At 46.6% G+C, this 21724-nt stretch overlaps 1 protein-coding gene and 1 long non-coding RNA gene across 3 annotated transcripts in view; one reads left to right on the forward strand and one right to left on the reverse strand.

The window, feature by feature from the left end:
- Nucleotides 1-21724, reverse strand: part of KAZN (kazrin, periplakin interacting protein) — a 511204-nt gene that overhangs the window by 341472 nt on the left and 148008 nt on the right. The window lies entirely within an intron of this gene.
- Nucleotides 10397-16984, forward strand: LOC117093281. Of its 2 annotated transcripts, none has more exons than XR_004441087.1 (3): nucleotides 10397-10472; nucleotides 10983-11078; nucleotides 16724-16984. It is a non-coding gene; the product is annotated as an uncharacterized LOC117093281 (long non-coding RNA). The 2 variants fall into 2 exon arrangements; XR_004441086.1 differs by lacking the exon at nucleotides 16724-16984 and adding an exon at nucleotides 12782-12857.

Genomic DNA, 21724 nt, shown 5'->3' on the forward strand with positions numbered 1-21724 from the left:
CCTGACCAAAAGGGACACCCTCATTGAGAAAAATTGCAAATGCAACATGAGAAGGGAAATATTCAAAGATTCAGAGAAAGCCTGATACAGACCCATTAGGACCCAATCAAGGTCTTCCATCCTCCACCAGATTAAATATTTTTGCCATCTTAGAAAGAGCACCAATTTCTTCTTTCTCTACCTCCTTAAGTCTCCTGCAGCCCAGAGATGCTGCCTGGTGTCTTGGAATCTTTGTCTTCAAAATTAGAACAATTTCATATCCTTGATCTCATCTCTCCTTGGAACATTCTTTTACAGGAGTTCGGGGCAGTATTTCTACCCTTTTATTAGGCATTTATTTTTATTATTTATTTATTTATTTATTTTTGAGACAGTCTCGCTCTATCCCCAGGCTGGAGTGCAATAGCATGGTCTCAGCTCACTGCAACCTCTGTCCCCCGGGATTGAGCAATTCTCCCGCCTCAGCCACCCAAGTAGCTGGGATTACAGGCACCCACCACCATGCCTAATTTTTGTATTTTTAGTAGAGACAGAGTTTCACCATGTTGGCCAGGCTGGTCTCAAACTCATGACCTCAGGTGATCTGCCCGCCTTGGCTTCCCAAAGTGCCAGGATTACAGGCGTGAGCCACCGTGCCCAGGCCTATTCTAGACTCTTGTTCTCCAACCAAAAGGGACACCCTCATTGAGAAAAATGCCAAGTGCAAGATAAGAAGGGAAATATTCAAAGACTCAGAGACAGTCTGATTTAGACCCATTAGGATCTGATCATGGTTTTCCATCCTCCACTGGATTAAATATTTTTGTCATCTTAGAAAGATTAGCAATTGCTTCTTTCTCTACCTCCTTAAGTCTCCCGCAGCCCAAAGATGCTGCCTGCTGTCTTGGCATCTTTGTTTTCAAAACCAGAACAATTTTATATCCTTGGTCTCATCTCGCCTTGGAACATTCTTTTACAGGAGTGCAGGGCAGTACTTCTACCCCTTTATTAGGCATTAAAAAAAATTCTTTCTTCCTCGGGGCCCTCCTTTTCTGTAATAGCATATTGTTCATATGGCAATGATCACAGCGAATCATTCCTGCTCACCCCACACCCTCTTCCCACATTGGGGATGGCAGGAAGGGTAAGATCACATCGATTGGTGTCCCAAATTTGGGCAGATCTGGTCATTGTGAGCTCATCTGGACATGGGAACACCTGTAGGATGAGGAGCTGGGGCATGTGGCCTCGATGTCTCCCTGGGCCCCTTACTCTCCTTTCTCAGTAAATTGACATTTTCCAGCCTTAAAGTTAATTCCTGCTTCTGTTTGGGGGAGGTGAAGAGAACTGTTTCCATTTAGTAATCTCTGAACAATTGAAAATGCATGTTTCTCTCTTAACATCAGAGGCCTGGTTCTTTTTAAGGCCTAACGTCTTTGAAAATTCAATTTCCTAACTTTGACCACTTTTTGTATGATGGCTATGAAGAATGACAACTGGGACTTTGGAGATATTTTGCTAGTTTCTTTGTTAAACTCCAAACTCACCTGTAGTCCCAGCTACTCGGGAGGCTGAGGCAGGAGAATGGCAGGAACCCGGGAGGTGGAGCTTGCAGTGAGCTGAGATCCGGCCACTGCACTCCAGCCCGGGCGACAGAGTGAGACTCCGTCTCAAAAAAAAAGAAAAAAAAAAAAAAAAAAAAAAAAAACAACTCCAAACTCAATTTGTTTCCCCAGCCCCTAATCCCACTCCCACTCTTCCTCCCAGGGCTGCTGTGGTGTATTGCTCTGGGGAAGATATTCACACATAGTCTAACTGATGGCTCAAAGAATTGTGCAGCCACAGAACCACCCATATTCCTTATCTTAGCGAATAGTATCACCTCCCTACAGTTTCTCAAAACAGCCGTCCCCCTTGCCCTCATCCTTCATAGTCAATCAACAACCCAGCTATGCTGATTCTACCTTTCGAGTATTTCATATATCCCTGGCATTATCCCATCTCCATCACAGCATCCTGGTCCAAGCTACCATCCTCCTTCTTGCCTGGATACATACATTAGCTTCAAAATGAGATTCCCCATCGACTCTTGACCGTCCTATCAGTTCTCCACACTGAAGCTAGAGAGAACTTTCAGGATGCAAATCATCAGGCACCATGCCTGCTTAAAACCTTCCGTGGCTTTCTCTTCTCCTTAGGCTGAAGTCCAAACTTTCACCACGGCCAACTGCAGAGTGATCTGGACCCCGACCATCTCTCTAGCTTGACCCACCCACTCTTTCCCATGATTTCTTGGCTCCAGCCACCCTGCACTATTCTGTGAGGTCCTGGTTCACTCTACATCAGGACCTTTGCACATCCTGCTCCCACTGTTCACTTGGTTTTATCCCTGCTCAACCTCCAGGGTTCAGTTTACACAGCATTTGCTCAGAGGGGCCATCCCTGATCTCTAAGCTGACTTACACTCCTACACTTAGGATCCTGTAGCCCAGTCCCAAACGCAGCATTCTCAGTTACTTCTTCAACATCTACCTATCCCATCATATTGTAAGCAATAAACAGATCTGTAATTTATCACTGGAATCCCATTGGCAGCACACAGAGGGTGGTCAATCATGTTTGCTGAGTAAAAGAACGAATGAAGGACCAGTGTTAGTTTCCTGCACTCACTTAGACACTAAGAGCCCTCTGTTGGTAAGACCTGGAAGGGCAGGCCAGGCACAGTGGCTCACACCTGTAATCCCAGGACTTTGGAAGGCTGAGGCAGGTGGATCACCTGAGGTCAGGAGTTTGAAACTAGTCTGGCCAACATGGTGAAACCCTGTCTCTACTAAAAATACAAAATTAGCCAGGCATGGTGGTGGGCGCCTGTAATCCCAGATACTGAGGAGGCTGAGGCACAAGAATCATTTGAACCCGGGAGGCAGAGGTTGCAGTGAACTGAGATCGCGCCATTGCACTCCAGCCTGGGCAACAAGAACAAGACTCCATCTCAAAAAAAAAAAAAGGTAAAAATCTGACCAAGGTATAGTTCCCTACCTTCAGGGGACTTTCCAAACCTACTCAAGCCAATAACGTGGTTCTCCAATTCAGATGGAGGTGACATTGATGATCCTAGACCAAGGAAAAGTCCACGGCAGCTAGCACGCCAAGCTTATCAGAGTGAAGGACTGATGACAGGGTCAGACTCAAAGGTGCTGTGCTTCCTGCTGCTGGCAATGATGGGCTTGGCTCCAATCTCTGTGAATGGGCAGCAAAGGGAGGTCTAAAGGGCTGAGCCTTCAAATGGGCTCTTTGCCTAGTAATTAATTCACTCATTAACTCAAAAGCTTTTATGGAAAGTCAACTAGCTGTGAAGAATTCTGCAAGGCTCTTGGGAAGAGGTAGCTGCACACTGGTCAAATGCAACCCAAAGCGATGGTACTTTTTAAAATTTTGAATGAATTTCCAATGATTGAAAAATTGGGACATTTCACATGGTGCAAATCTCCAGCTTCCCTTGAAAAGCAAACCATTTGGCCATACAGGACTGCAACTGACTGGAACTGGTGGAAACTGCTTACTTTGGATGAGGCAAGCTCTCTCTTTTGAGTCATTACTCATAATCAGCTTCACTGGCCTACATTACCTGCCAGGTTTCCATGGGCATTGGAGTTGGTATTTTGTGAGCTCTAGGATTATTGACAGGTCCATAAGAAACTGCTGTTATTCTTGAGGATCTAATAGCAAATGCTCAAACTGTGCCCTCACTCCAGGGGGTTCACAGGAAAAATAGGGAGGGCTGGGAGACCTTGGAGAGTGGAAGTGGAGACCGCTTGAAATCTTATGTCTGTTTAAATCTCATTTGTCTTGCATTTGACTGCAGGGATTCAGTCTTAGGCAACACGTCCTAAGGCAGCATTGATTTAACCACAAGGTCTTGATACTTAAACTCTTCAAGCCTCTGTTTCCACACGCATCAAATGAAGGTAATTCTACCTTCCCAGGCAACGTCACAGAGTTGTTACAAAATTATATTGATCTTGGCACATGAGATGCCTGGCTTACAACAAGTGTTCCACAGATACGAGTCTTATTAGTATTTTCACAAATTCATTTATAACAAATAACTATAGACTCAAAATAGTCATATAGAGTCCTCTTTCCCAGGTCTTTTTTTCTATCTTTATTGTTTTATTCTGATTATAACAGAAATCTATGTTTCTTACAAAAATGCTCAGATGGGGGCCGGGCATGGTGGCTCACACCTGTAATCCCAGCACTTTGGGTGGCTGAGGCGGGTGGATCACAAGGTCAGGAGATTGAGACCATCCTGCCTAACATGGTGAAACCCCGTCTCTACTAAAAAAAAAAAAATATATATATATAATATATATAATATATATATAATATATTATATATATAATATATATATATATTATATATATATTATATAATATATATAATATATATAATATATATATATATATATATAATAATATATATATATAATATATATATAAAATTAGCCAGGCGTGGTGGTGGGCACCTGTAGTCCCAGCTACTTGGGAGGCTGAGGCAGGAGAATGGCGTGAACCCAGGAGGCGGAGCTTACAGTGAGCCGAGATCCCGCCACTGCACTACAGCCTGGGCAACAGAGCAAGACTCTGTCTCAAAAAAAAAAAAAAAAAAAAGCTCAGATGAAGAAATTCATACCATAGCGAGAGCTGATCTTGGAGTTTCTAATTGTTGCTCTCTGGTAATTAAGAAATATGTAAATCTCGACGGTGACATACACATGCATTAAGACCAAATCAAAGCTAAAACTCGTAGCTGTTCCTTTTGTGCCTGAACCTGGCCCTTAGGTTGAATAAAGGGCTTGGAAAGGAAAATTGAACTTTGCAGGCACCTCAGTAATATTCTCTGGAATGAAAATGACATTTATTTTCCCCTCTGCAGCCCTGTATTCCACATTCTGGCAGCTCAAGGTCCTCTTTTCAGGTGGTCACCCTCAGACATCAATTGTTAAGGCTTTTTCAATGTCAGCCAAGTGGTGCCTGCTCCTGTCATCCGGTCTCCACTGAGCCCTCCCATGGCTGCAGGCCACAGGGACCAAACTAAGAAAGGTCTGTGGATAGGACACTCACCCACAGCAGATTCATCTATAGAGGTCTTTCCTATGGTGTCTGACTGCTCGAAGACACTGTTCCAAGCTGGCTTCCCAGGAGGAACAGGCTTCCAATCCAGCTCTTTGACCTAGGGATAGTATTTTGGCTTTGCACTGGGTCAAAATACTTTTACTGAGTTCTTCCAATGGGGAAAGCATCCAGTTTTCAGACTTTGCCCATCAGCTAAATAAAATCCCCTGGGAAAAAAAGGCTTGGTGCATTCTTGCCCCATGGGATTCAAAGTTATCTCTTTTCAGCTTCTCTGGTTCTCTTGGTATTGGCCTTACAGATAAAGCTGTCATGGCCCGTTGTTCTGCAGCTGTGGATTTGCAGGGGAGTCCCTCCCACTCTCAGCCTTCAGCTCAGGTGAAAAACAGTACAGTCTCCAATAAATGGTGGGAATTTTCAACTGTGAGGCGATAAGAAGGTTGCTATTGTTAGGCAAATCACTCTGAAGTCCTCCTTAATCCTAACCTTCCCCACAGTAACTAGCCCAGCAGAAATGCTTACAGGATGTTTAACCCTTAACCAACCTCAATCACCATGGTCTGTCAAATCCAAAGGAGAACACAGAAAGTGTACCCATTCGCTGCTGACCAGGATCTTTAATTCCTTCTCAGCTAAGATTCAGCACCAGGGCAGAGATCTTCAGAGAAGCCTTCTCTGATATCCATCTCGTCCCACTCCCCGCCATTGATTTGGTCCCTCCAGCCCTTATTTTCCCCTAGACCACATATATTTCTCTGTTGTAGCTCCAAAAGCTTGAACGATAGCTAAAGTGCACTGAACGTTTACTGTATGTGAACGCATGGGAGAGATGCTTGAGAATACCATCTCACAGAGTCCTCCCAGTGATTCTAAGAGGAACCAGAGGTTATCTCCAGTTTATGATGAAGAGATTGAAGTTCAGAGTGGTTAGTGGCAACAGCACACTACACTGCCTCCCATCGTGGAATAAATGTTTGCACTTGCTGATGCCACTGGACTGTGAGCTCCAACAGGGGGAGGACTGGCCCTCAGCATCTTTGTCTTCCCACACACTACCCAGTGCATACCAGATGCTCAGTTAACATGTGGAACCAAGCCAGCTCCCCAAGGCCCCTCTCTGTGATCCAGGGCACCGGGCAATATGTTTTTATTATATGCTCTGTAATATTCTAGGATTACCATATTTTTCTTTCTTTTCTCTTCCTGCAGTGTGCCAGCCGGCATCTCTTCCCTGGCTTCCAGGCACTGAACTCTGTTTTCTGCAAACACTGGTGGCTCTGCCTGAGGCCTTTTCCCAGCCTCTGGGGCAGCTCAGTCAGTGTTCAGGGCATGTGGGATGCCAAATGGTCTTACCATTATGGTGAATTGGGAGCTGGCTTCCAGCTGCCAGCATCCATGTCCACTCAGGCAGCCCGGGAGCTGTGACTAGGGAGTTGGCCAGTGAAGACCCCAGCTCCCTTGCCCCTCAACTGGAAAACCTCCAGATATATCTGTGTTCTATAGTTTCTGGAGCTCCCACAGGACTGGCTCCAGTTGTCCACGGTGGCAGCTCACTCTCATATGTCCCCTTACTGTCTGTTTTCCTCTCCTGTCTCACTATCCTATTCACCTACTGGAGTTTCATGGGCGTCACCTCTTCAAAACATGCATGTACCCTTGAATCCTCATCTCAAGGTTGGCTTTTGTGGGCACCTGACTGAGACAACACTCTTCAACAGATGCCAGTGGCTGGCAGTGCTGGTGCTGATTTGCTTCAGCACAGACGGGCTTCTGGTGTGAGTGTCATCAGCGGGTCACCCAGATCGCCTGCTGCCTGAGCACAATGGACCGCCAGCTCAGTTGCCTCCTTTCTGTGACCACTCCTGTGTTCCACCAAGACCACAGTTCTCCTGGGTTGTTCCTGTCAAAAATGATGAGTGCAGTCCATTCCTCTAACAGGTGACTGTGGCTTGAGGACTCCCCATCAGCCTGGCTGAGGCATTCTCTGAGCTGCGCTGAGATCTGGGGCTCTTTCTGCCAACACTCCTTCCTTCCCCTTCTCCATTCTCAGGCACCAGCCCCACATCCGAGCTGAAGGCTCTCCCTGTCTCTCCTATGTCCTTTGCAGGCATTTCTCCCAATACATCTTCTGCACACCAAATTCTACCTTAGCTGCTTCTCAGATCATCCACACTAACACAGTTCAAGTGAAATGTCACCTCTGAGGGCCAGTAAGTTCTAGATCTGGAAGACAAGGACCATATCCCAGACTGGGCTATACCTTCCCCAGAGTGAGACAACCCAAGAGGCCCTGGCTGCTGGGCCGCCTGATGGTCCTAACAACAACTCTTTCTTACTTCTCTGAAGGCTCTGAGGGCCAACAAGAATGGCTTCTATTTCATCTACAGCAGTGGTTTGCAACTGACGGTGACCTTGTCTCCAAGGAGGTACTTGGCAATGTCTGGAGACGTTTTTGGTTGTCATATTATGGGGAGGATGATACTGGCATCTGGTGGGTAGAGGCCAGGCATGCTGTTGGGCACCCTGACATGCACAGGACAGCCCCCACTACCATGAATGATCCAGCCCCAAATACCAACAGTGCTCTGGCTGATGAGCCCGGCATCGTGGAGAGAGAAGCACTCGTCTTGGAGCCTGGAGGAGGAGGTCAAACTTGTATTTAAAGAACAGATGAGCCAATTTAGAAAAGGGTTCCAAGCCTGGTTCTGCTACTCACAATAGCCCTAGGCAATATGTGACTTCTCTGAATCTCATTTCCTTACCTATAAAATAAGAACGATAACATCCAGTATGCAGCATCGTTGTGGGACTGAAGACCATAACCCAGAGAAAGCACACAGGGTTTTACTGGCACAGGACAGACACTCAGGAAACTAGAATCCTTCCCTCTGGCCTCTGCCTATTTCTCTACCCAGCCTGGTGCCAGAGCAAGTCCAGATCTGGTCTCTGAAGGTGACTGTCCTCAAGGATGGTGACACCTTTCTTACAGCCCTCCTGTCCTGCACTCATTCAATTCCCTCCCTCCAACTCTTCATTTCTTCATCCATTTGTTCTGCTAAAGTTTACTGAGTGCCTGTTATGAGCTCCAGGCATTTAAGATACATGGGTCAACAAGACAGGCAACCATATCTACCTGTTAGTAAAGACTTGTTAAAAGGCTTATGTTCTATGGGGGGCAGGGGAGTGGCAGATAACAAAGAATATGATGAATAAATCAGTAAATCATATATTATGTTAGAAGGTTGGTAAGAAAAGGAACAAGGAACAGGGAAGGAATACCCACGTTGTGGAGAGTGTACAGGGCTGGGGATGGGAGTGGTTTGTAATTTTAAATAGGGTGATCAGGAGAAGGCTTATTGGGAAGGGGACAGTTGGGCCAAGACCTGAAGAAGGAAGGATTCAGCTATGGGGGCTTCTGAAGGGAGGTTGCCCGAAGCAGAATGCACAGCCCATGCAAAGGCCCAAGGTCCCAGGCCTCAGTGGCCCGGGAATGTGGATTCTACTCTCCCGAAGTTCTTTCCCAGGAGGCCCACCTACCAAACTGTAAATGAAAACCATCACTTGGTGACTTCTTTTGATATATTTGACCCACAAGAAGGTAAACAAGTACATTAATTTAAAACAAGTGTCAGGCGGGGTACGGTGGCTCTCGCCTGTAATCTCAGCACTTTGGGAGGCTGAGGTGGGTGGATCACTTGAGGTCAGGAGTTGGAGACCATCCTGACCAACATGTTGAAACCCTGTTTCTACTAAAATACAAAAATTAGCTGGGTGTGGTGGCACACGACTGTAATCCCAGTTACTTGGGAGGCTGAGGCAGGAGAATCGCTTGAACCAGGGAGGCGGAAGTTGCAGAGAGCCAAGATCGTGCCATTGCACTGCAGCCTGGGCAACAGAGCAAGACTCCATCTCAAATAAAAAATAAAATAAAATAAAACAAGTGTCAATATCTACATCCCATTTCCCCCTTAGGCAAAGGATCATAATTGGAGGATATCCATTCCCACTCCAAAGGAAAAGGCCAGTTGTCCATTTATACTTGTTCATTAGCCTGATTCCTGCCTTGAGTAATTACAGAGGATTAAAGCATCATTCCGTGCTCGCTGCAATTGAAACCAGGCCCCAGAAGAACAATGCCTTTGTGTGAAACTCTGAGGGGAGGTGGGGGCGGCAATGCAAGGCTCTAATTCTATCCTCTCCTACGGTGTAGCCGGGCACAAATGTTAGTGGGGGCATTGATTTAGACGCTCACTTTACCCGCAGGCGCCCTGGCCGGTCAAGAACACAGGTGAGTGGGATCCTGGAGGACATTCTAACCCAGCCAAAGTGGGATGCTTGCATCCAAAACCATACACACAGTGAAAGAGGAATTTCCTGCAAGCATCTGGTCTCTGGGCTTGCCTGAGATGGAAACACCTCCTCAACTAGTTGCTGTATGGTACGACTGTGGCCATTCACGTGAGTCCTGCCTTCAGCATGCAGAACGGTCCCTCTCCCATTCCTAATGGCAGCTCTTGCCTGCCGTTAGCCTACTGGCATGACTACTGTATTGGCCACACAATACCTATCACTTTGCTTATTAGAGCTACTCAACAGCCATCCTAAGATCAAGATTCAGTGTCACACCAGGATGGGGAGAAAGTCCATTGAAAGCTCACAGACTGCCAAGTTATGAATGTCTTTATTTAAATGAAGCATTACAGAAATGTCACCGGATGAGTGTTTAAAAGTTCACTAAGGACTTGTTACAAATAAGTTAAATAAAGGCACCTATCTCAATAACCCATAGAAGTAGGTATTATCATTATTATTGTTGCCATCAGCACTGAACAAAGTTCAAGTTCCCAGTGCCGAGGCCAAGGCCTGCCTCCATCTGGCCCATGGCCCCTGTGGGGTGAACCCACCTGAACTTAGCTTCTCTTCTTCTTTCTTGATGCCACCATGCCAGGAAGGTCCCACCACCTGCTACCTGAAGCCCGAGAACAAGCTCCAACTTGGGCTTCTGGCTACCACCTTCCTCCCTCATGGCTACTGCCAAACATCATCCCTGGGGTCAAACTCTCAACACTCCCTGGCCAGGATGTGCCTCACATCCCTTGGTATAGCATTCAAGGCCCTTCCCCCATCGAATGGCAGCCATGTCTCTGACCACCTCTCAAAGTCCCTTGGCCCTCTGGCAATGTCGGCTGTTCAAGAATCACTGCCCTCAAGTATGATATAATAAAAGGAGTGGTTACCAAAGCACTTATGGAACCACTGTCATCCTGAGGACACAGAGCTTGCTTTGCCAAGCAGGTCACAGGTGTCCTTATGAAAAGCATCAGATGCCTTGGAGCCAAGGAACCCAGGGAAGAAGAGGTTTGCCTTGCTGCAGGGTCATGTCACACGGAGGATGCATCTGTTGCAGCCAGAGTTGGCATATTACGATTTCTGCTTCCTTTTTGAAGCTGAATAGAAAAAAAAAAAACAAAACTCTGCCACCCAGATGTTAAGTAACTACTAAATCCCTCTTTAATTAACTGGGTAATCTCAGTGCCACGTTTAGACAGCACCTTCCTCTTGGTGTTTTTAGCCTTGAAAATGGAGGTCTGCCGTCTTAGGCTTGGAACTGAGAAAAGAGTGAGGGTTTGCTCAGGCAAATCCCCCTGTGAGATGTTCCGTTTAACTGCATAATTGACAGGGAAGGAGAAGAAAGGAAGATTATTTAGGGTTTTATAGGTTTGCTTTACAACCAAGATAATCACTTGAAATTCTAATGTTTTCCATCGTTCAAAAACTCTTCTTACAGAAGAGAGTGGTTGGGGGCAGTGGGGCGGGGGGATCCCCAGAGACCATTTAATCAACAAACATTCATTGTGTACCTACTAGGTGCTGGGCCCTGTGCTACGGGCTGAGGATGCTGCTGATGAATGCTGAATCAGTGTTGAAACTTGTTTTCCAAAAGGGTGGGCAGAACCCAAACAGGTGACTAGGGGAATAAATTAATGAGGTGATAGAGAACAGAGGGACTTGGGGGAGGGGACATAGCAGATCTGCAGGCTCTTGAATGTCTCTTTGAAGAGGTGGGATTTGGCATTTGAACTGACACTTGAGTGATGAGCAGGAGCCAGCAAGGCAGGGGGCTCCAGGAAGAGACTCCTGGACCCAGATAGAGGGAACAGTAGGCATAGACCTAGCCTGATGCAGGAATGTGCTGGTATTCTCCAGCCAGTGTGGCAGGAGCAAATGACTGGGGAGAAGGGTGGGTCAGGATGAGGCTGGTGGCTGGTGAGGGAGGCAAGGTCCTCCCCATTCAGTTGTTTTGTAGACCAGGGTTCACCAAATTACAGTCTGTGGGCCAAATCTGGCCCACTGTCTGTCTTTATGAATAAAGTTTTATTGGAAAACAGCCACGTCCATTTGTTTTCATATTGTTTGTGGCTGCCTCAGCACTAGAAGGGCAGAGGCTTCAGATGCTATGAAGACTGTCAGGTCCACAAACTGTAATGTATTTACTATCTGGCCCTTTATAGAAAAAGTTTGCTAAGCCCCATTGGTAGGAAGTTTGGGTTTTATTTTACTTATAGAGACAAGGTCTTGCTATGTTGTCCAAGCTGGGCTCAAACTCCTGGGCTCAAGCAATCCTCCCACTTTGGCCTCCCAAAATGCTGGGATTACAGGCATAAGCTACCACACCTGGCCTGAATTTTATATCTATGTGAATCAAGTAGCCACTAGAGGGTCTTACACATTTGATTGATATGTTTTAAAAGACTACTCTGGCTGCTGTGTGGAGAAAAATTTGGAAGGGGCAGGAGGGGACCAAGGAGAAAGAGGAGGCTGCTGGATTGTCCCGAGTCCTGTCACCACATTGCAGCCCAAGCATGTTCAAACTGGGCCAGTGAGTACTGAGTTGCTGCTATGTGTTAGTCATTGTGCAAAGTACCTCCTTAGACCTTATTTTATCATCACAATCTTAAAAGAGATAATGCATTTCAACCACTTAATTCTATGCCTGGCACATTGAAGTGCTGAATAAAAGTTAATGAAACAACTTGTAAGACATTGGCAAGGAGCACCCACCAGTCTACTATCTTGGGAGGGTTTCTCAGAAGCAGAGCCTGAGATGAGGATTTGGGCCCAAGTGATGTTTTAAGGAAGTCTTCCAGTAATGGGGGTAAGAAGAAGGTCGGGGAAGGAAGGGAAGCCAAGTGAGCATTGGTTGGTTTCAGGCAAAGTTGTGCCTGGGGGAACCTCAGCCTGAACCAACTTGGAGTGTAATTTATACCCACCTGGAATGTAAGTTACACCTTGGGGTACGTCCTGAGGTGAGGCAAGGGAGCTCTGCTTTTCATACTCACAGAGGGTCAGTCACAGGAGGAGGGCTGCCCTGAGGGGACATTAATTCCCAGGTACTTAAGTTGTAGGAGGCCCAGAGGCCAAGAGAGAGTCTTGGAGGAGGAGCCACAATGCAGGGTGTTAAAAGCAGAAGCACACGGAGGCAGGCAAGGGTGGTGCACCAGAAAAGGCTTGAAGGGATCTAAGAGGAGCTGGACGGTATTGTCTGCTACACATACCCATTGTTCAGATAAGGAAACTGAGGCTCATGGACAATGACCTGCTCTCCAATGGCAGCTGGGATCCCAATCCCAGTCTAACTCCAGATCGCATCCTCTGCTTTTTCCCAGCAAACCCCTCCTTCCTCCTTCCAGTGGTCATGAAATATTAAAGCCCTCTGATGCTTCCTACGGCATGAAATAATCCTGCAGGTATGCTGGCCACACTGTCTTGCAGATTGTCTTTTAGTGCCTATAATTGCTTAATCAAAAACAAATGAGGGTTATAAAAATTGGGAGTGTTCAATGTCCTCTGAATAGTCAAGGAAGGTTATCAAAATACCAAAATTTGCACAAATATAGCTGCTTTTATAGAGCCTCTCTAACAGCAGACTGTAAAACAGTCCTCTCCAACAGGGGGTGGGAGATAAAGAATTTCTTCTTCCAACAGTAATAAATCAAACAACCCTCCGTGGACAGTGGAAATTGATTTTTCTCACTCTTCACATAGCCACGGCACTACCAAAGCCATGGTGCGATGCTCTCACGGTGACAAGCTTCAACTTGGCCACATCAATTATCAAAACAAGAAATGTCAGGCCTTGGCACAGCCAGGCTGAGATAGGAACTCCAGCTCCTGCTGTGGCTGCCCTGTGTGCCCCTCCCCCATGGCTTTGTATTTAAAGTCTAACAGGATTCAACTAGGCCAAAGCCCAAAGTTAATCTCCAAGAGAATCCTCCCTTCCTTCTTAAAATCCCCTTCATTGTCCAGGGTAGCCTAGGTTAGCTTAGGACTAATTCCTGGTCCAGGTGAACTGGTGAAATAAAGTCTGCCTCTCTCTCTCTTCCTCTCTCTCTCCTCTTTCTCCAGCTCTTACTTTCATGCTTTCTCTTTCTTTTTCTTTTTTTTTTTCTGGATTCAAATGACCCAGCTCAAGAAAGATTTTCAGACCCAGAAGAGTAACCCATGCGAAGCTAGACCTTTTCATCATCTGAAAGGCAAAACAGGCCCTCAGCATCTCCATCTCCCCAGAGGTTCTAATCTCTCTGTTTCCCAACCTATCCCAAGAATGGAGGCACAAGCACTGTGAGAGAAGAGATGTCAAAAGGCACATTCAGGCCGGGCGCGGTGGCTCAAGCCTGTAATCCCAGCACTTTGGGAGGCCGAGACAGGCGGATCACGAGGTCAGGAGATCGAGACCATCCTGGCTAATATGGTGAAACCCCGTCTCTACTAAAAAATACAAAAAAAAATAGCCGGGCGATGAGGCAGGCGCCTGTAGTCCCAGCTACTCGGGAGGCTGAGGCAGGAGAATGGCGTAAACCCAGGAGGCGGAGCTTGCAGTGAGCTGAGATCCGGCTACTGCACTCCAGCCTGGGCGGCAGAGCAAGACTCCGTCTCAAAAAAAAAAAAAAAAAAAAAAAAAAAAGGCACATTCAACACCCCAAGCTCATCGAAGCTTCTGCCCGCATCACATCAGCTAGTATCCCACTGGCCAAGGCAAGTCACAAAGCTAAAGTCAAGAGAGGGCATTGTGGTGGCTCATGCCTGTAATTCCAGCACTTTGGGGGACCAAGGTAGGAGGACTGCTTAAGCCCAGGAGTTAAAAACCTGCCTGGGCAACATAGTGAAACCCTCATCTCTTAAAAAAAAATTTAAAAATTAGCCGGTCCTGGTGCCACATGCCTGTAATCCCAGCTACTACAGAGGCTGAGGTAGAAGGACTGCTTGAGCTCAGGAGGTTGACAGCAGCCTGGGCAACATGGCAAAACCCCAACTCTATAAATAAATAAATAAATAAATAAATAAATAAAAGTTGGCTGTGGTGCTGTGTGCCTATAGTCTCAGCTACTCAGGAGGCTGAGGTGGGAGGATTGCTTGAGCCCAGGAGGTCGAGGCTGCAGTGAGGTATAATGGCACCATTACACTCCAGCCTGGGTGACAAAGCAAGAGCCTGTCAGGGAAGGAAGGAAGGAAGGAAAGAAGGAAGGAAGGAAGGAAGGAAGGAAGGAAGGAAGGAAGGGAAGGGAAGGGAGGGAGAGAGGGAAGGAGGGAGGAAGGAAGGAAAGAAGGGAGGAAAGGAGGGAGGGAGGGAGGAAGGAAGGAAGGGAGGAAGGGAGGGAGGGAGAGAGGAAGGGAGCAAGGAAGGAAGGAAGGAAGGAAGGGAGGGAGGGAGGGAAGGAGGGAGGAAGGAAGGAAGGAAGGAAGGAAGGAAGGGAGGGAGGGAAGGAGGGAAGAAGGAAGGAAAGAAAGGAGGAAGGGAGGGAGGGAGGGAGGGAGGAAGGAAGGAAAGAAGGGAGGAAGGGAGGGAGGGAGGGAGGAAGGAAGGAAAGAAGGAAGGGAGGAAGGGAGGGAGGGAGAGAGGAAGGGAGGATGGAAGGAAGGAAGAGAGGGAGGGAGGGAGGAAGGAAGGGAGGAAGGGAGGAAGGAGGGAAGGAAAGAGAGAGAGAGAAAAAAACAAAACAAAACAAACAAACAAAAAAACAAAGAAAGAAACAAACAAAGTTAAGAGGCAGTGAAGTCCACTACATCTACCTGTGTTGTGGCTATGGCAACAGCATGGATACAAAATGCCACTTCAGGGTTCGTGGACTTGGGATTCAGCATGCCACACATCCCAGTCAATGCAATGGGGTAACTGTTATCCAAAACGTGTTCCTCCCTCTCTCCTTCCTCCCTCCCTTCTCTTCCTTCAGTCTTCTTAAACAAAGCAAATAGTGGCGACAGGTTATATAAACAATTAGACAGGTTATATAAACAATTAGAACAATTGTTTTCTTAAAAAAAATTTTTTTTTTTTAAGAGATGAGGGTTTCACTATGTTGCCCAGGCGGGTCTTTAACCCTGGGCTTAAGCAATCCTCCCACCTTGGTCCCCCAAAGTGCTGGGATTACAGGCATGAGCCACCACAATGCCCTCTCTTGACTTTAGCTTTGTGACTTGCCTTGGCCAATGGGATACTAGCTGATGTGACGCGGGCAGAAGCTTGGATGAGCTTGGGGTGTTGAATGTGCTTTTTGACATCTCTGCTCTCACGATGCTTGTGCCTCCTTTCTTGGGACAGGCTGGGATAGGCTGGACAATCAGGAAAATGAATTATTAACCCATACGCAAGATGTACAAGGTGCTCCCACGAGAAGGCATAGGAGGAGATCCTTGAGCCCGTAGGAGAGATCTTGATTTCCCACCACATGACCTCACAGTGCCAGGAGACTACTACAACAAACTATTGATTTTAGCCAAATAGTTTTCCTAAAAAGCAATAGTTTTGATTCCTGGACTCTCCTCCATATCATAAAAGTACAACCAGTGTCTAATGTTTGCATAACACTTCATTACACACTCTACATAAATTGTATCTGTTTTTCCCCATAAAACTCTAGGAGGTAGTTGCTACTGTTGCCATTTTACTGATAAGGAAACTAAAGCTCAGAAGGGTTGACCAAATTGCCCAAGGTCACAGAGCTATTATGTGGAAGAGCTGGGACTTGAAGCAACCCAGTCCTTAGATTGTAATTCCTTTGTTCTTTCCAGTACATTCCAATCTTTCCTTCCGGTTTCAGTAGCCAGCTGTCTTTCTTCAGCCGTTGCTCAGAAATGAGACACTAAAGAGAAAGCAGGAACAGGCAGGTGTTGAGAACTATGGGCTGAGCTGATGCATAATTCTTTGTCCCACATAGTGCTAGAGTACATTTTGTGAACACTGAAAAAATACCATATATTGTAACTATTAATTTCCTGTGGACACTTGGGAGCAGAAGAACAAGGCTAGGTGATGTTTAAGTTGTAAGTCATCCAGAGCAGAATCACTGGCCTTGAAATCCTTTCTCTGCAAACTTCTGAGCTCAGATGCTGCAGTTTCACAACCCTGTAGCAGACAAACGAGGTGTGACAATGTGTGACAATTTCTCCCTCTTGCCGCAGAAGATCTGAAACTTGAATGCACAAATTAAAAGGTAAAGGGACACTTAATCAAAAATGTCCACAAAATGACAAGCCTCTCCTTTACCTTCTGCTGGCAGAAATACAAAAGGTTTTGTTCTGTTGCTTTCTTTTTTTCCTTCTCTTTCCAGCATTGAAATGTGGCCAAGCCAGTTATGATAAAGAGATTAATTGTTCTTCTTTCAACAAACTCCTTAGTAAGAAGACATTCGAAACCTACAAGTTCCCTTCTTTATATTCACAATGCCCGGACCTGGGGAAGTTGAAGAGATGAAGTTAGGCTGCTCTGATTTCATTTCAGACCCTAGTGGTGTCTGAGGCTACCTTACAAACAGTGCTACCCCCAATGAAACAGGCTCTATTTCCACAGTGTACCCACTACTGAATTTTACTGCAGGATATTTCAGTGAGAAATAAATTGATAAGGAAAGCACTTATGGGGCAATTTCCTGATCTGATACTTTTGTCAGCGGCACCAGGAACAGCCACTTCCACCACCTGCTCATCCCCACAGATGTGCTGGAGTGACAATCACATTTGCAGGGACTCCTGGTACCAGACAAACGCCACTTTTGCAGGGGGGCTGACAGAAGACTAGAGCGGGCTTTCCAGACCTCTTGCCGGGGCTTGCTTGTCTCAGAGTAAGGAATCCATTAGACGGAAGGAAATCAACGGCAAGTCAAAGATGGAGGATGAATACACAGGCTTCACTGATGAGCCAGTGGGCTCTGCTGAGAGCAGGATGTCCGCTCAGATGCTGAAGACCATGGCTTTGGTGTCAGAAATACCTGGGCCAGCTGGTTTCTATCACTGAGCCACACCACGAGCTTTGTCAGGGCTTGTGATGGGCTTGTGATAAGGAACAAAGCCATGGCAACTAGCAGAAGGCAGGAAGTACTGTGTCTGCAGAGGCTGATTCTCCTCCACGCCTCTTCTCCCCTGCAGTGGACAGGGCCTCTCAAGTTTGTGGAGAGTCCTTGGTACGATTCTAGACACAGGTCAGCTCTGTGGCCAACTTCCTTTGCAGCCTGTGGGGCGTCTGGGAGCCTTCAAGGCATCTGCTTCCAGTCAAGAGGTGGCTTTGTGTGCCTGCTAATTCTCCAGGTTTCTCCTAACTGGGTGAATTCCCCGGAACATTCACTCCACTTGGCCAGTGCTTTTCTTCCCGCTCTTAATTGGAGGCTAAATGCCATTTGAGTGATCATTAAAGCACCATTCCAAGAGGGACCCCGTGGAGCCCTGGGCACAGAGGGTGTCCAGTTCAGGAAGGGGCTGCTCTCCACACTGAGCCCCAGCAAAGTGGCAAATGACCAGGAAACAGTCAGCGATTATGCAAATCCAGAGCCTGCATCTCATTTTCTTCTCTGCCACTTGTGGGAATCAGCTCTGAGATCTCCCTCATAATGAATGTTAGTTACTTCTGGAGATCATAACTTCCTAGGAGGGCTGTTCGCCTCCTTCCTTTAAAAAAAAATCTACAACCACATGACATATAGGTTGACTTTTAAGATTTATATATTTTTTTACAGTAAAGCTTTCATAGACATTTCCCTACCAGAGTTAGGATTGTACCTGATACAAAAATCCTCTAGGGTGGAGTGGGGTCAGGGGCAGCGAGGGGCAGGGAGGAAGGTGAAAGGGAATTCAGGGACAAGCATGGCAATAGTACCTTGCAAGCCCTGTTTTTTGTTCGTTTGTTTTCGAGACAGGGTCTTACTCCATTGCCCAGGCTGGAGTGCAATTGCACAGTCTTGGCTTGCTGCAACCTCTGCCTCCTGAGCTCAAGCAATTTTCCCACCTCAACCTCCTGAGTAGCTGGAACTACAGACACACGCTGCCACACCTGGCTGATTTTTTTGTATTTTTAGTAGAGATGGGGTTTCACCATGTTGCCCAGGGTGGTCTCAAACTCCTGGGCTCAAACAATCCTCCAGTCTTGGCCTCCCACAGTGCTGGGATTACAGATGTGAGCCACTGGGCCCGGCCTTGCAAGCCTTGTTTAACTTAATTTTTTCAACCTGGAAAATCCATGTCTTTGTTCTCATTTTATAAATGGGGGACAGGCAGAGATTCAGCAAGATTAAATCACCTGAATAAGGTCACACAGCTGGCAAATGGTGGAGCTGGGCTTCCAGTGAGCATCTAGCAGGCTCCAAAGCCCATTCCCTTCCCCCTCAGCACATTTTTCTCTCCCTCTCCTTGCATGAGAACACATTTTCCCACATTAGGAAGCAGGAATTTCAGCCACAAACCTCATCCGCCAATGTGACTATAAAAAAACTGGATTAATGAATTTGATTTTTTTTTTTTTAAGACCGAGTCTCCCTCTTTCACCCAGGCTGGAGTGCGGTGGTGCAATCTTGGCTCACTGCAATGTCTACCTCTCAAGTTCAAATGATCCTCTTGCCTCAGCCTCCCTAGTAGCTGGGATTACAGGCACCCACCACCATGCCGAGCTAATTTTTGTATTTTTAGTAGAGACAGGGTTTCTCCATGTTGACCAGGCTGGTCCTGAACTCCTGACCTCAGGTGATCCACCCACTTCAGCCTCCCAAAGTGCTGAGATTACAGGTGTGAGCTACCTCACCCGGTCCATGGATTTGAATTCTGTAGATCTGTTCAACGCACAAAGTTTAAAGGCTGTGTTTTATATCCAATTATGTGCAACACAATCCCTCCACTGGCCTCCCCACTATATCCCACATAAATCATTGTCTTTCTCCCACAGCACCCTGGGCAGAAAGCCCAGGGTGGGCACTGCAGCTGTCCACCCCAACCCACCCAACTCTTAGCGCTCAGATCAGGGGCCTCTGCCAAGAACTCCTCCCCGTGGCTGGAGCCCACATGGATCTCCCTCTCTGAAATGTACACAGCCTATGTCGATTAGTCACAGGCTGGTTAGGGAAAGAACCTCCAAGTCCTAGCCAAGTGTCCCATAGAGGAAGCTCTGGTCATCCACATTGTAGGCCACCTCTTCCCCTTCACTCACTCCTGTTCAGGAAAAGGAGGAGGAGGACATAGCAAGAAGGCACTATCTTGGAAGCAGAGAGCAGCCTCAGCAGACACTGAATCTGCTGGAGTCTTGATCTTGGACTTCCCAGCCTCCAGAGCTACAGGAGAAGGAAACAGGCCTGCTCGCCCATTAGGCATATGCCTTCTAGTGTGTTCTCTCCCTAGAGGTGAGTGTTGGGAAAGATGTAGCCTCTGTGGTTAGAGGGCTGGGGGCCTGCAGTCCTTCAGCTCTACCTGCCCTTGGGGTGAAGAATTGGCCCCAAACTAAGTTTGTTTCCATTCAGTTCAATTGATAATGATTGTGATCTCCATTTTTCTCCTGTGATTTATTTTATTTTATTATTGTTTTTTAAAAGTTTAATTAAAAAAATAAATAGGGGTGGGGTCTCACTATGTTGCCCATTCTGGTCTCAAACTCCTGGGCTCAAGCAATCTGCAAACTTCAGCCTCCCAAAGTGCTGGGATTATAGGGGTGAGTCCAATGCGCCCAGCCTCTCTCATGTTTTAAATTCTCGGCTGAAACCAAACTGGGAATGGAAGGAAGCATCCTCCCCAGGTAAAACCCCATCAGTGTCACCTTGTGGTATTTGTCACTGTCTCATTTGTAAACCTAGTTTCTCCTCATAAACAGAAGGTACTCACTAAAGAACTTATTTATATAACCAAATACCGTCGGCTTCCTAAAAACCTACTGAAATAAAAAATAAATTAAAAAATAATAAACTAAAAAAATAAACAGGAGGCGCTCAATGCATGCTCGTTGCATGAAGGCATGCTTCCTGGAGCTCCCTCAGTGCCCTCCAGTGATGGATCCTCTCAGTAAACAGTTGGCAATTGACCTCAACCATGATTTGCTGACCTCTGAGCTCTGACCACTGTATAAATTAAAAGCATTGATATCACTAACACACTCTTCGGTATTTGGCAACATCTTCTACAAAGTGCATTGAGATAAAATGATCCTTTGTGGTCTATCCTCAATGCCAAGCTCTCTGGTTACCTCTGAGTCGTCCAAATGCACAGTTGGGCTGCACTGAAACTGATCAGAGTGTGTCTCCAATGGTAGCTGGTGTTTGTTTTGTTAGATTTGAACAGACAGTGGTGTGGGGGTGGAAAGAGAACGGGCCTTGAGATTAATAAAACTAAGTGTTGGTTTTGGCTCTTGCTATGGTCTAAATGTGTCCCCCCCACTCCATCAAATTCCTACGTTGAAACTTAATTGCCAGTGTGATAGTATTAAGAGTAGGCCTTTAGGAAGTGATTCAGTCATGAGGGGTCTGCCCTCATGAATGCCTCATGAATGGGATTAGCACCCTTATGAAAGGGCTTGAGGGAACTAACTAGGCTCTTTTTGTCCCTCCACCATGCGAGGACATAGCAAGAAGGTGCTATCTTGGAAGTAGAGAGCAGCCTCACCAGATGTTGAATCTGCTGGTGTCTTGATCTTGGACTTCCCAGCCTCCAGAGCTATGAGAGATAAATTTCCATTATTTCTAAATTGCCCAGTCTCAGGTATTTTGTTTTGCAGCACAAATGGATGAAGACAGCTCTGCCCTTCACTTAAACAAGTCAGTTCCCTCTTGGGGCCTGTTTCATTATGCGCAGGAGGAGAGAACGGCATTAGATGGATCAGGGAAGGCATACGGGCATCATCTCACAGACTCGTCTACTATAGTTTGGATACTTGTCCCTTCTGAACCTCATGTTAAAATTGGATCCCCAATGTTAGAGGTGGGCCTAATGGAAGATGTTTGGGTCATGGGGGCAGATTCTTCATGAATAGATTAATTCTCACTCTGTTAGTTCCCACAAAAGCCAGTTGTTAAAACGAGCCTGACACCTCCCCTCTCTCTCTCGCTTCCTCTCTCACCATGTGATCTTTGCACACATCAACTCCCTTTCACCTTCCGCCATGAGTGGAAGCAGCCCGAGGCCCTCACCAGAAGCAAGTGCTGGCACCATGCTTCTTGTACATTATGCAGAAGGGTGAGCCAAATAAACCTTTTTTCTTTATAAATTACCTAGCCTCAGATATTCCTTTATAGCAAGACAAAACAGACTGAGACACCATCCCAAAGGCTCAGCAGTGGCTGCCTGTGACGGTGTATCTATCAGGAAGG

Source organism: Trachypithecus francoisi, unplaced genomic scaffold (genome assembly GCF_009764315.1).
Source record: "Trachypithecus francoisi isolate TF-2019V2 unplaced genomic scaffold, Tfra_2.0 Lachesis_group12, whole genome shotgun sequence".
NCBI classification, from domain to species: Eukaryota; Metazoa; Chordata; class Mammalia; order Primates; family Cercopithecidae; genus Trachypithecus; species Trachypithecus francoisi.